Source organism: Mesoplodon densirostris, chromosome 12 (assembly GCF_025265405.1).
Source record: "Mesoplodon densirostris isolate mMesDen1 chromosome 12, mMesDen1 primary haplotype, whole genome shotgun sequence".
NCBI lineage: Eukaryota > Metazoa > Chordata > Mammalia > Artiodactyla > Ziphiidae > Mesoplodon > Mesoplodon densirostris.
The window spans coordinates 21,555,742-21,567,951 of record NC_082672.1 but is presented as its reverse complement, the minus strand read 5'-3'; positions in this window follow the sequence as shown (position 1 = coordinate 21,567,951).

Sequence of the window (12,210 nt, the reverse complement as noted above, 5' to 3'; positions counted from 1 at the left end):
CTTCCTAGAAAGCACGATGGAATGTGCTATCTGATGGGTATCATAGATTAGTATATATTGAGTTGTAATTAATGTCAGAGAGTCTCAAGATTGAAGCCTTCAGTTATATACAATTATTTATAGAAAAAGTTGTCACATAACTAAGTGCACCTGTGTATATGTACTCAGTTGTTCACGTGTTCAACAAATATGTATCGAGCACAGAGAGTGAGCCAGACTCTGTTCTGGACCCTGGGAATTTAGAACATGTCAAAGTCCTCACTCTCACATGCTTATGTTCTAGTGAGGAGACAGACCATTAGGAAGTAAATGAACAAATAAACATGATCATTTCAGAGAGTGCTAAGTGCTATGAAGGAAAAGTAAGACGCTGTGCAAAGGACAAGGGTGGATATGGATAGGATGGCTAAGAAAGGGGTCTCTTGAGGAAATAAAACTTATCCTGTGATTTACATGACAAGAGGGAGCTTTCAGCACTGTTGGGGGAGAGGAAAACACTCCCCCTAAGGGGGTCAGCTAATGTAGAGGGAAGAGCTGGTGCAAAAGGTCTGAGGCGTGAAAGAATTTTGCATGATCAGCGGGCAGGAAGAAAGCCCAGGTGACTGAAACAGTAATGTTGTCTCTGTTTAACACATGTAGAACATGGAGGTTCACACACCTGCCCAAGGCTGTGGTCAGGATAGAGTCAAGAACTGAACTCATGGTGGAATTTTAGTCACAACATGTTTGCTAGTTTTGGAAAACTTGGTATATCCTATTTTTATTTTGACTTTTGGAAAGTCAAACATGCAGAAGTAATATCACAAGTTCCATTCATCCTTCACACAGCTTCTCCAATTAGCAACTTATGGCCAGTCTTGTTTCATCTGTTCTTATGTCTTTTTCATTTTTTAATGCTTTGATTCAACACAGCAACATTTATTAAGTAGTACCATAAGCTAGATATTGTATTCTGTGAGTATATTAAAGTGAATAAGCCCAAGTCTTTTCTCAGAGTCTCACAGTCTAAAAGGAGATGCACATCTATACAATACACGTGCATGCACACATACACACACACACACACACACACGGTGATCAATAACTGGTATAAACCAAACGTTATGGGTACACAGAAGAGAAAGTAATTAATGCTCTCCCGAGAGGTGGAGAAAATGGAGTTTGGGGAACTCACAGAGTAAGATTGTAGGAGGTAGAGATGGCAAGAAAGGGTAATGGAAAAAGAGAGCATTTAGGGGGGCAAATGATTGGAATTTCGGGTACTTTGGGAGTAGTGGTGGAGTTAGATACATGGGTTGGGCCACCTCCTAAAGATCCTCAGTCACCACTCTAAGACATTTAAATTTTATTTTGTCGGGAGTGGGGAACAGTGCAGTGATATTAACAAAGAACTGGGATGACTGGATCAGTATTTATGATAATAATGCCAGTGGCAGTGTGGAGCATAGATTTGACCTCCAAATCCATGGGCTTGAGACAGGGAAATGAATTTGGAGTCTGAGCAGATGAAATGCTAAATAGAGTTGCATAAAATTGTTGACTCACTGAAGTAGGCTGAAGAGGCGGATCAGATAAAGCCTTCTGGAGAAGATGGCTTTTGGCCTTGATCTTAGATATGAAAACATAGATGGAAAATGAAGGGGGGGGGGTGCCGTATAAGGGAAGTATAAGTATAAGGGAAGAGTATGTTCAAAAGCAGAGGGCTACAAAATCACAAGGAATGTTCAGGAACTCGCATGAAGGGACATGAAGCCAGCCAGCTAGCTAGCATGCTGTTAAAGTAGTGCCAGCAAAAGGTGGTGAGGGCTTAAATGAATTCAGAGACAGGCAGTCAGGGCAGGACTTGGCGACTAATGGGGTACGGAGGGTGAAGGAGAGAAATGAGTTGCAATCTTAGGTTTCTAGACTGAGAGTATTTTAAAAGGTAGAACATTTAACAAGATGGAAAGTATAAAGGCAGGTTCACAAGAAAAGGTAATTTGTATAGCTGTACACATGCTTAGTATGTTGTCTGTGGAACATTTGCAAGAAAATGCCTGGTAGGCATTTGGAAATTCAGGTATAGAAAGTATCAACACATTTGGAGTCATCAGCAAGAGGTGATGAGAGGCTGAAACTAATGAAATAGTGACTATTTGATGGTGTTTTCCTTTTATAATGACAAACCAGGTGTAACCAAATCCTTTATGAAACATCTCACTCTGCTCCATGTAGGTCAGAACATGACCCTCCAGAATAGTGATGTTTTGTGTATTGATTGCTCCCTATCCCGGATGATACAACCAACATCCTTTTTTTTTTTTTTTTTGCTGTACGCGGGCCTCTCACTGTTGTGGCCTCTCCTGTTGCGGAGCGCAGGCTCAGCGGCCATGGCTCACGGGCCCAGCCGCTCCGCGGCACGTGGGATCTTCCCGGACCGGGGCACGAACCCGCGTCCCCTGCATCGGCAGGCGGACTCTCAACCACTGCGCCACCAGGGAAGCCCAACCAGCATCTTTTGTAGAGGGGCTGTCTCTGCTTTCCCACGTGACGTGTATAATGGTATTCTGTTCTGACAGTAACTTAGAACAGTAATTCAGTTGGGGATGCCAGAGCTGCCTTTGATCATAAACATTGCTGTAACTTATTCATTTCACTGAATGCAGAGTTGTGTTCCTCTCCCGTCTCACAGAGTTTCTGTTTCACATTTCAGGTTTCATCGTCCATAATGAAGGGCGGGACTCTTTGGAAACAGACTGATCATCTTTGGGGGAATCCTCGCTTCCTGAAAACCTGATATTGCACTGGGATTTGAATGTGTGTGTTTCCGTTTAACTTGTGGTGAAGGAAGCGTGTGGAACGTGCTCCCCACCTATACAGCCCGGATAGGCCCACAAGCAAAGGGAAGGGTGCAGCGACTCTGCTCTCCAGCATGTGGATTGATGGTAAGGGATACCATGGTTACACCACTTATTCTTCATCCAGAGTTTTAATCAAAGAAGATGAGCAGAAGACAATCGCTGGTTCCCTGTTGCCAGAAAGCCACATTTAAGAGTGCGAGTTAAAGAAGAATGGGGAATGGAATTTCTGAGCACTGGAGAGGGGTGGGGGGTTGAAAATCAGAAAGCAAGAGAAGTACTTCATTATGTTAATGAAAAGAAGAAATGGAAGCATAAAGGTATTTTCAAAGTAGGCTTTTGGTAGTTGAGAACTTATTAAGGGATTTGGGAGTTTAATCACCCAAGGTGGATTTCCTAAAGACCTGACCCTAGAAGAATATTCTTGTTTCATCATCATATTGGTACAGTGTCGTACCATTATTTTTTTGTTGTGCCAGTGAATTCAGTTGCCAGAAATAAGTCTGAGTGTTTTCATGTATCTTTTTCTTAAATGCAAGAGGCTTTTACTGACTCTTAATAAGCATGCTTACCCAAATTTTGTCGCATGCTTTAAGTAGCATAGCTATACATACTTTACATTTTTTTTTAATACTCCTTATCTAATGTACCAACCTTCCACAAGGATTATAGGACTGGGAATAAAGTCAGATGTAATTATTCGACCCTATAAATCTGTAGCAGGCTTTAGAAATAAATCTTTTGGTCTTTCCCTAGCTTGCTTATCTCCAAAGTTGAAACCATCATACTTGACCTAAGGAAGATAATATCGACAATCATGGCACCTTTTTAAAAAGTCTGAATCCAGGGTTAAAGTTGAAGCAAAATGCAAGTTTTCTGCCAGCAGTTAGCTCTGAATAGGAATGAAAAGAACTACTTATTTTCCATGCTGCATTAAGTTGGATTGCTGCTATTAAAAAGATAAAGCACATGGATTAAAAAAATACTCACCCAAAGACTTAAAAGAACAGAAAATTTCTGCTAAGTTGTAAGTGAGGAGAACCTCATTTGATATTTTAAGAGTCTGCAGATTGCATCCATAAATATAGCATTGACTTTCAGTGCAAAATAATCAGTGAGATTAAAGTTATGGAAGATTTCCCTATGAGCCTACAGTCAATATCGTTTACATTAAGAAGTCCTCTATTGTCATCTTACTGTTTTCCATGGAGTCACGGGCATAGTATGGCTTCTGCTCCCAAGTACATATGACCATATGTAAATACCACCTTGCATTCCATTGTTCTTTCATGATTGTTTTGTGCCCCTTTTATTAAAAACACGTGAGATGTATAACAACAAGATGAGACCTAAATAGACTTTATTTTATTCTCAGAGTTTGGACTAGGATTTTCTGAAATGATTCTGTGCATTATATGGAAAACTGTAATTTTCTATTTCAACCAAAAAGCAAACATTTAATCTGGTGGACAAATTTGGATCCTGCCACTCATTTACATTTTAAAGAACCACTTAAAATTGGATGATTTTGCTTCAAAAATAAAAAAAAAATTAGTCCCACTTAGCCTATTACAAAAAGCCAGGACCACTTTATAACTAAGAAAAGTAGCCAGCGTTGCTGGCACCTCTTGCTGTACTCAGCTATATGCATTAATAAAATAAACCTAGAATTCTACACTATTGTCATTTCCTTGATAGAGTAAGACATATTTTTGTTTTGAAAAGCTTTTTCTGCATGCCCAAGTGTCTTTCTCTGGCTGAAGTTTTATCCATTTCATAGTGTTTAAATCCAGCCATAGATATTAACTATGTTCCATTTTTTTGCTGAAGCCATGTTTTTCCTTATGATATTGTTTTATTGTCATTTTAGTGTCTTGGGAAAAATACCAAGGAATGTAGTGTTATTTTAATTTTCTATACTTATAATCTTAGAACATCATTTTAATTTCTAATCACAAGGCCCCTATAAAAATGGTAAATATAAGACATTTATCACTGTTTTATCACTCAAGATACATATCATAGAAAGTCTCTATTTGGTTGATAAAAGGAACAATTTTTTTCCCACTAGCAGTACATGTGATACAGTTTTTTTATTCCCTACACTGAGATGCACTCGGTACAAAAATGAAACTCTGGTCCCTCAATATATTGTTTTCCTTGTATGATATGTCAGATTTATGAACTACCCATACTTTTTCTTCTAATGATTGACGTGTTTAGGGAAAAGTTTAAAAGTCAAAAAAATTAACCAATACTAGTTTAATTTTTAAGAATTGGAACCACAAATTATTTCATTAGAATGATCCTTTAAATAAAAAGCTATGGAAAGAATGGAAGGATTATGAGCTAAGCTATATTTTGCAGAATGAAGCTCTATTTTAATAGATAATTTTATTTATTTTTTTAATATCTTTCTTGGACTATAATTGCTTTACCATGTTGTGTTAGTTTCTGCTGTACAACAAACAAAATGAATCAGCTATACGTATCCATACATCCCCATATCCCCAGTAGCTAATTTTAAAAGGCAGAAACACTGCATATCCATCTCAGCAGCCCATCTAGTGGTCTCTTGCCTGGCAGCCCTAAAAGGATACAAAGATGTGGACCACCCTCCATAGAATTATGTATCCGCCTAATGCCAGCATTTCTGCAATCCAACCGATAAGCTACAGTTCTATAAAAATGCATGTGTATGTGAATTGGGTTGTTGTAATACAACACCAGGGTTTTTCCTATTTAAAGTGCGACATTAGGCTGACGTAGAAGAAGTGAGTGGTTTTCCTGGGTCCCTAAGATGTGATTAAGGAAGAGAACAAATCCATCTCCAGAAAGGTCACAGGCAGGAAGAAACTAGACAGACTGTAAAAAACCAAAGTGACCATTTCCATCTTTTTTAAAATGGAGAAAAAGAACAGTAACAGTAAGGTAGTAAGAAGATGCCATTAGCTTTATCAGCATCTTCATGGTCATTACCAATTAGTCTGACAAAACTACTTCTCCGGTGATTAGTGTTAATTTTTGGCAGCCCTGCCTGATAATTTCCTACAGTGTGAAATGTCTAGCATTTTCTTTTTATTCAATATAGTTTACCTTTATGATAATTCCTAAAATTATTTAGATGAAATGTATAATATTCAGAGAACTATTTTGGGTATTTGAACAGCTGTTTTAAATGGAGAAAGAAGCACACTCGTCTATCTGATTTACCCAGAAAAAACGACTTTCTGGTTTCATTTTCATATCCTTTATTAGCATAATGATTGTAATCACTTATCTTTCTCTTATGTTAGTAAATATATTGTTTGTAGAAAGTTCTAAAATGTCAATGAAAATCTTTTTAAGGAAGTAGAGGAATTGAATACACCCTTGGATAATCATCGAATATTGAAAATGAGAGATAAGTCCTTAAAACCCATAACTCAGGTTTTACAACCTGCAGTTAATTCAGTGCTGCATTGGACTTTAAAAAAATACAGTAACTTACACTTAAAAGAGAGAAAAATCTGCATTAACATTGCATATCCTAATGCGTACCACATTTTAACACAAAAACGGGCATTGTATTTATACTTAATAGAGTCAGACACAACTTTCACAAATTATACTGTATTCACAATAGAAAAAATCAAGCTCGTCTATCACACAGTAGTATCTCCACATTTAAACAGTGAAAGCTCTTCAAAAATGTCATATTATTTCTTTAATTCGTCCCAGCAGCACATTTCACACAGAGTGAGAAATCGTTCTCAGAATAGGTGAGATGGAATCAAGCTAGTGCAAGATACATCAATTTATGTCATTTCATCGGTATGGTAGCTTAAACATTCCTAGGTCCAATCATATTATTAAGCCTAATCTTACTAGTCAAAGTATATACTTTGAGACAATAATTAATTTCTTCACATTGTTAGAGAATGTTATGAGCACTAAGGAACCACTAAGATGCAATTTATTTACAAAGTTTTCCCTTGGCCACTTGAACTGGTTGATCTTCCACTCTTGGGCATTTGAGTGTATGTCACGTTGTCTTACTTGCCAAAGCAGAATGAACTTTTGGAGCTGAAATATGTCCTAGAGGGGAATGCAACAGCAAAAGTAATAATCAAATTCATAGGACCATCTTACTGGGAGAAAGCACATCTGCAGATAGTTGCCACGCAAGTTTCAAAGAGCTGCATGAGGCATTATAATAATTTGGCAGTGATCAAAGTGTGGTAGGAGAAGGGTAGAATACTCCCAACCCATTCTCATTTCCACTTTCCACTTACTTTCTGTGATCATTAAGCTTAAGCTCTTTATGGAAATGCAAACCACCATTAACATTTCTAGAAAACAACGGAAAAAATAGCCCACTTATGCTTTTTCAAAGACAGGTTTATCCCAAATTAAGAAATCCTATTGTACACGCTGTAAGATCTCTGGCAAAAAGAGAGAATCCTATAGCACCTATTCCCACAGAAAGCCAACCCTATAGGCAAGGGTCATTTTTAGCTATGCTAGGATTTACTGCACAGAAAAATGTCATTTAGCTTGTCACATTGTTAGCACAGCTGCGCATATGAGCAAAGCACTCCATCAGTGTTTCTCAGTGGGGTACTGTTGGCATTTGGAGCTGGGCAATTCTTTTTGTACAGAAATGTCCCACACACTGCAAGATGTTTACTCTCCCAGGCCCCTGCTGCCTAAATGCCAATTGTATGCCCAGCCATTGTAAATACGTAAAAAGAGCTCCCCCATGTTCAGATGCCCTCCTGGGAGGGCAGTACCTCCTCCCTTAAATGCCACTGTCTACTGCAATTTGAGGACACAGGAAAAAGTGTCTATCTCAAAACATCATCTTGACTCCCTTGCATTTCTTTGGGCCCTGAATGGTTTCCTCCCCCATCATTTTTCTAGCCTTTTGTTTCTAGCCTTCTGATGCAGCTTTAGTTTACCAGTTCTTCAGGGAGTAGGTTATTGGGTAGCCTAGGCCGTTCCGACAGGCATAGTCGCTTGGTTAGTCCCTGTATGTACTTAAAGGGGAGATTTCACATGAAGCACACTTTTTTTTTTTTTTTTTTGCCTCACAATTTTACCTCAGAACTACACTGTTGGTCATAATCCTTGTCAGTGTCATGAGGATCATTGCATGGCTTAACCACAAACATGACAGCTAACAATCCACATAAACAAAACTCTTGGTCTATGAAAATCACCATTAGATTTCACCTGGTAAGCTGCACCCCATGAGTTCCCAAACAATTGCCTCTTTATCCTATTAAAGAAGCATTTAATCCACATGCACATGCTTGAATTCCACCTGCATAAATATAGCCATGCAGTTCAACTTTTCTTAGATTTGTGAATACTAAATTATGAAGGAAACATGGGTGAGCTGTGGATTGCTTGCATATTGTTCATACTTCAACAATGATCATACACAAAATGAGTTTTACCTAGGTGAAGCATTATTATACTATACTAACAGTACATAAACATACTTATTCCTTTCGTAACTTTTTATCTCCAAAACTGAATGGTAAATATGTCTTGAAATTATTTGGATGTATTGTGGCTAACAGATCGAATTAAGTTAGCCACTCTAATTTTTTTCAATACTAAAATTTCTAAATATCTTTTCTGAAGCAGATCAACTCAGTCAATAAAGGTGATTATATTGTGAATTTTTAGATGGTGCTTAAGAATTCTTATGAAATACTTTTTTTTTTTTTTAAGAATAAATTGAAGGGAGTAAATGAGGCAGAATGCCACTCCACCCTCAGGTCAATTTTGTGGTATGTTAAAATGCCAATAATATTTGTGCCACTTGCCAATTTAGGGGGCTTTTCCCTTACTGGATGTTTTGTTATAGTTTGACTATGTATTACATTGCTTAGAGAACTTCCACAAGAAATCGCCATGGCAATGCTAACTCGCATTCAAAAACAACCTGAATGAATCTAGGGTCAAACCACTTTCATCACTTAAAATATAGGCACTAATTTTTATTTTTATTTTTTTAAATATTTCTTCTGTGGCTTAGAAATGTGCCAATGTGTTCAAAACATTCTGCACCGATTTCACCAGATTGAGTACCTACTAAAAACTCAAACTAGTCATTTTTTTTTTCTGTGTAACAGTGACTTTTATATAAAGAACTATATGCATTCTTTCGTTATTTCAAGCTTTGGTGAAAGTGAGAAGATTGGTAAGCTGTGATCGTTATCAGACTGAATGATTTCTAATTTCCAGTGAGTGATCTAACCCTACATATTACACAGGTATAATATCTGTGACTATACATAACTGGAACTGTGTACTGATTACATGACAGTTTCTCTTTTTTTGTTGTTGTTCTTAAACCTGTACTGTATTATAGTATGTGGGTATAATTATCTACAAGTATACACACATATGTATATGTAATTCCACTATTGTAACCTGAACGACTATGTATTATCTTTTTTATTCCGTATTGGTGTTTGTGTTATTTAAAAAGCAAAATTATGCTCTAGGTAGTTGTATAATATTGTAGGATACTTTGCTGTGCACAATTCCAAGTGCCTTAGAACATTGTTTAGCTTTCTTAAGTATATATAAATGCATATATGTATAAAATTGGGAAAAGTTACCTCAATAAAATCATTGGGAAATTCCCAGCTTCAGTTGGTTCCAATTTCTATTGTATTCAGACAGTGCTCGGTATTTTTAAATTAACAGCTCACAGAGTCCTCACCTGTAAAGCAAGAATAAGACAGCTTTTCTAATTGCCTGTAATTTCAACTCTGCCTGACTTAAATTTTTTTGTATTTAAGTCCTCGTGGTTTGTACTTTTAATTTAAAATATCCGTCTAAAGAATTACTGCTTTAAACAGCAATTTATAGTTTATTTTAAAAACTTCCTGTCTTTTTATATCTGAGGAGATTTGCTATTGCTGTTTTCATTCACATTATAATGTGTGAAAATAAGATAGTCCCTTTAGAGTTTCTAATATAGAAAATAAACAGACTTCCTTATTATGCCTACTATTTAATGTATTACAAACAAGGAGAGAGCTTGGGAACATATTTTGACCAGAAAAGGAACTGCAATATACTTTTCATGTTTTTCAGCAGTGGTTACAAATTGTACATGAGCCTCCCTCAACTCCAGGACAAGGGCAAAAGTGTGAGTGGAAAGTTGAAAAGCAATTTTGTGTACCTTTATCCTGGAGGGAAGATCTGTAAGAGAGAAGATTGGGACCAAAAAGTAGAGTAGGCTTGAACACTGTCCCCAAGTATGCCCTTAAAAATCAGCAGTACATCTCCAAGGTAGGTGTAGTAGTTCAACAACTACTTTCCACTTTTTCTCACACTCAACCAGGTTCTACATGGAAACATTACTTTCTAAAACCTAATGGAGGTAAGTAATGGACAATTTTTTTTCATTTTCTACAGTGCTTTGATAGCATCCGATTTATTAAACTTTATTAAATTTGACAAAACTCTTTGCGGGACCTCAACTCAGACGTGGCATGGAGTTGCTGCCACCAGCACTGCTGTCCAGACAACCCAAGTCCTTATTCGGTTTGTGAGTTTTGAACTCTGTCCTGTAAAAAGTGGCCACTAATAGTAGAATACATAAAGCTCTAGAGAAAGGTTAAGAATGTAACAGTTGGGCTTCCCTGGTGGCGCAGTGGTTGAGAGTCTGCCTGCCGATGCAGGGGACACGGGTTCGTGCCCCGGTCTGGGAGGATCCCACATGCTGTGGAGCGGCTGGGCCCGTGAGCCATGGCCGCTGAACCTGCGTGTCCGGAGCCTGTGCTCCGCAACGGGAGAGGCCACAACAGTGAGAGGCCCGCGTACCGCAAAAAAAAAAAAAAAAAAAAAAAAAAGAATGTAACAGTTGTGTAAAGGTTTTCTTGCTCTTTGCTAAAAGTGGTACCATTTCTAGATACCAGATTACATCATTCCCTCTGGTTGGAGGGAATGATGTAGGCAAAGTTGTAATGTTGGAAGAGTACACACTGTATTTGGGGAAAAATTGGTTTCATTCAATTTTTGTGAGGACTAAAAGGAAAGTAATGTGGAACTGTGGTCTATGGTGAAACTACAGAAGATATCAAGGGCTACATTAAAGCACCTGGGAGGTATTGAGTAGGCAGTGGGAACGCATTGGAAAATTCTGAATAGGAATAATATGAGAGTTGTCTTTTAGGAATAATAATGTGGTAGCAAGATTAAGAAAGAGATTAAGATTAAGAAAGGTTGGAGAAGACTCAGGAATCAGGGACTGAGCTAAAGAGGTAACAAACTTCAACTGACTGTGGGAAAAGATCATTTATGGCTTAAATTTGAACTGCTGAGTATACCTGCAAGAACAATTAAGGGCAAATTCTTTCCTATGTTGAGTACTCCCTACTCCAGATTGTCTGACTTGGGCCAGCCAAGGTTAAAAGTTCATCCAGGAACACATCCTTAGGTCAACAAGCACTGAAAATGCCAGGTCTCTCCTCCCTAGGGTATTTATCTAATTATGAAAAGTTAGCAACTACAGCTATATGCGGATAGACATACAGTTGTATATATGACTCTGAAAGTCAGGAAAAAGGTCTGGGCTATAGAGAGGAAGTTAAGAATCATCAGCACATAGAATCTGTGGAAAAGGATAAAAATACCCCCATAGACAATGTAAGTTAAGACTATGAAGAGATTACTACAATGAAATTTTAATAAACTATTTAATCACCTGACTATCTCCAAGATTGGAAAATCATTTCATTTACCCATTATCTGAGTGCTTTGAACACAACCGAAACATACCAAAGAAAACTCAAAATTCATTTTATAATTAGCACAGTAAGGAAAATTAATTGGGATCAATATTTCCAAAGTGTATTCACCAATGAAGTGTATGTAACTTGGGACTCTTAAGAACAGGAGGCAGCAGAAAGCCAAGCAATATCAAGAGGATGTGCAGTTAAAAAGAATTTTAAAGAACGTAAAATTGCTAGGGACTAGAAGCAAGTAAAAGAGTCTATGTGTGTAATATAAGTGACCCAAAAGGTACCAGAAATTAAGGGAAATCAAAAGGATTAGGATTCCAGGAAGCTGACAGGTTGGGTCAAGATGCAAGCTAACAGAGAGCCATGATGTGAACGTGATGTGAGGCCAAAGCACGTGTTTGCTGACAGATCCCAGGTGGTGAAGGCCCTAGTTTCAGGAGCTGGCCATTCTAAGGCAACAATGACATTAAGTGAGTAACTACACTAAGCTGGAAAGAGAACGATTGCTCACCTTCATTGAATGCTGATCACAAGCCAGGCACAGGTCCAGGCATTGCATGTGTAGTTTCTCATTTAAATCAACAACAATACTATGTGGTAAGTGTTAATAATATTATCATTCC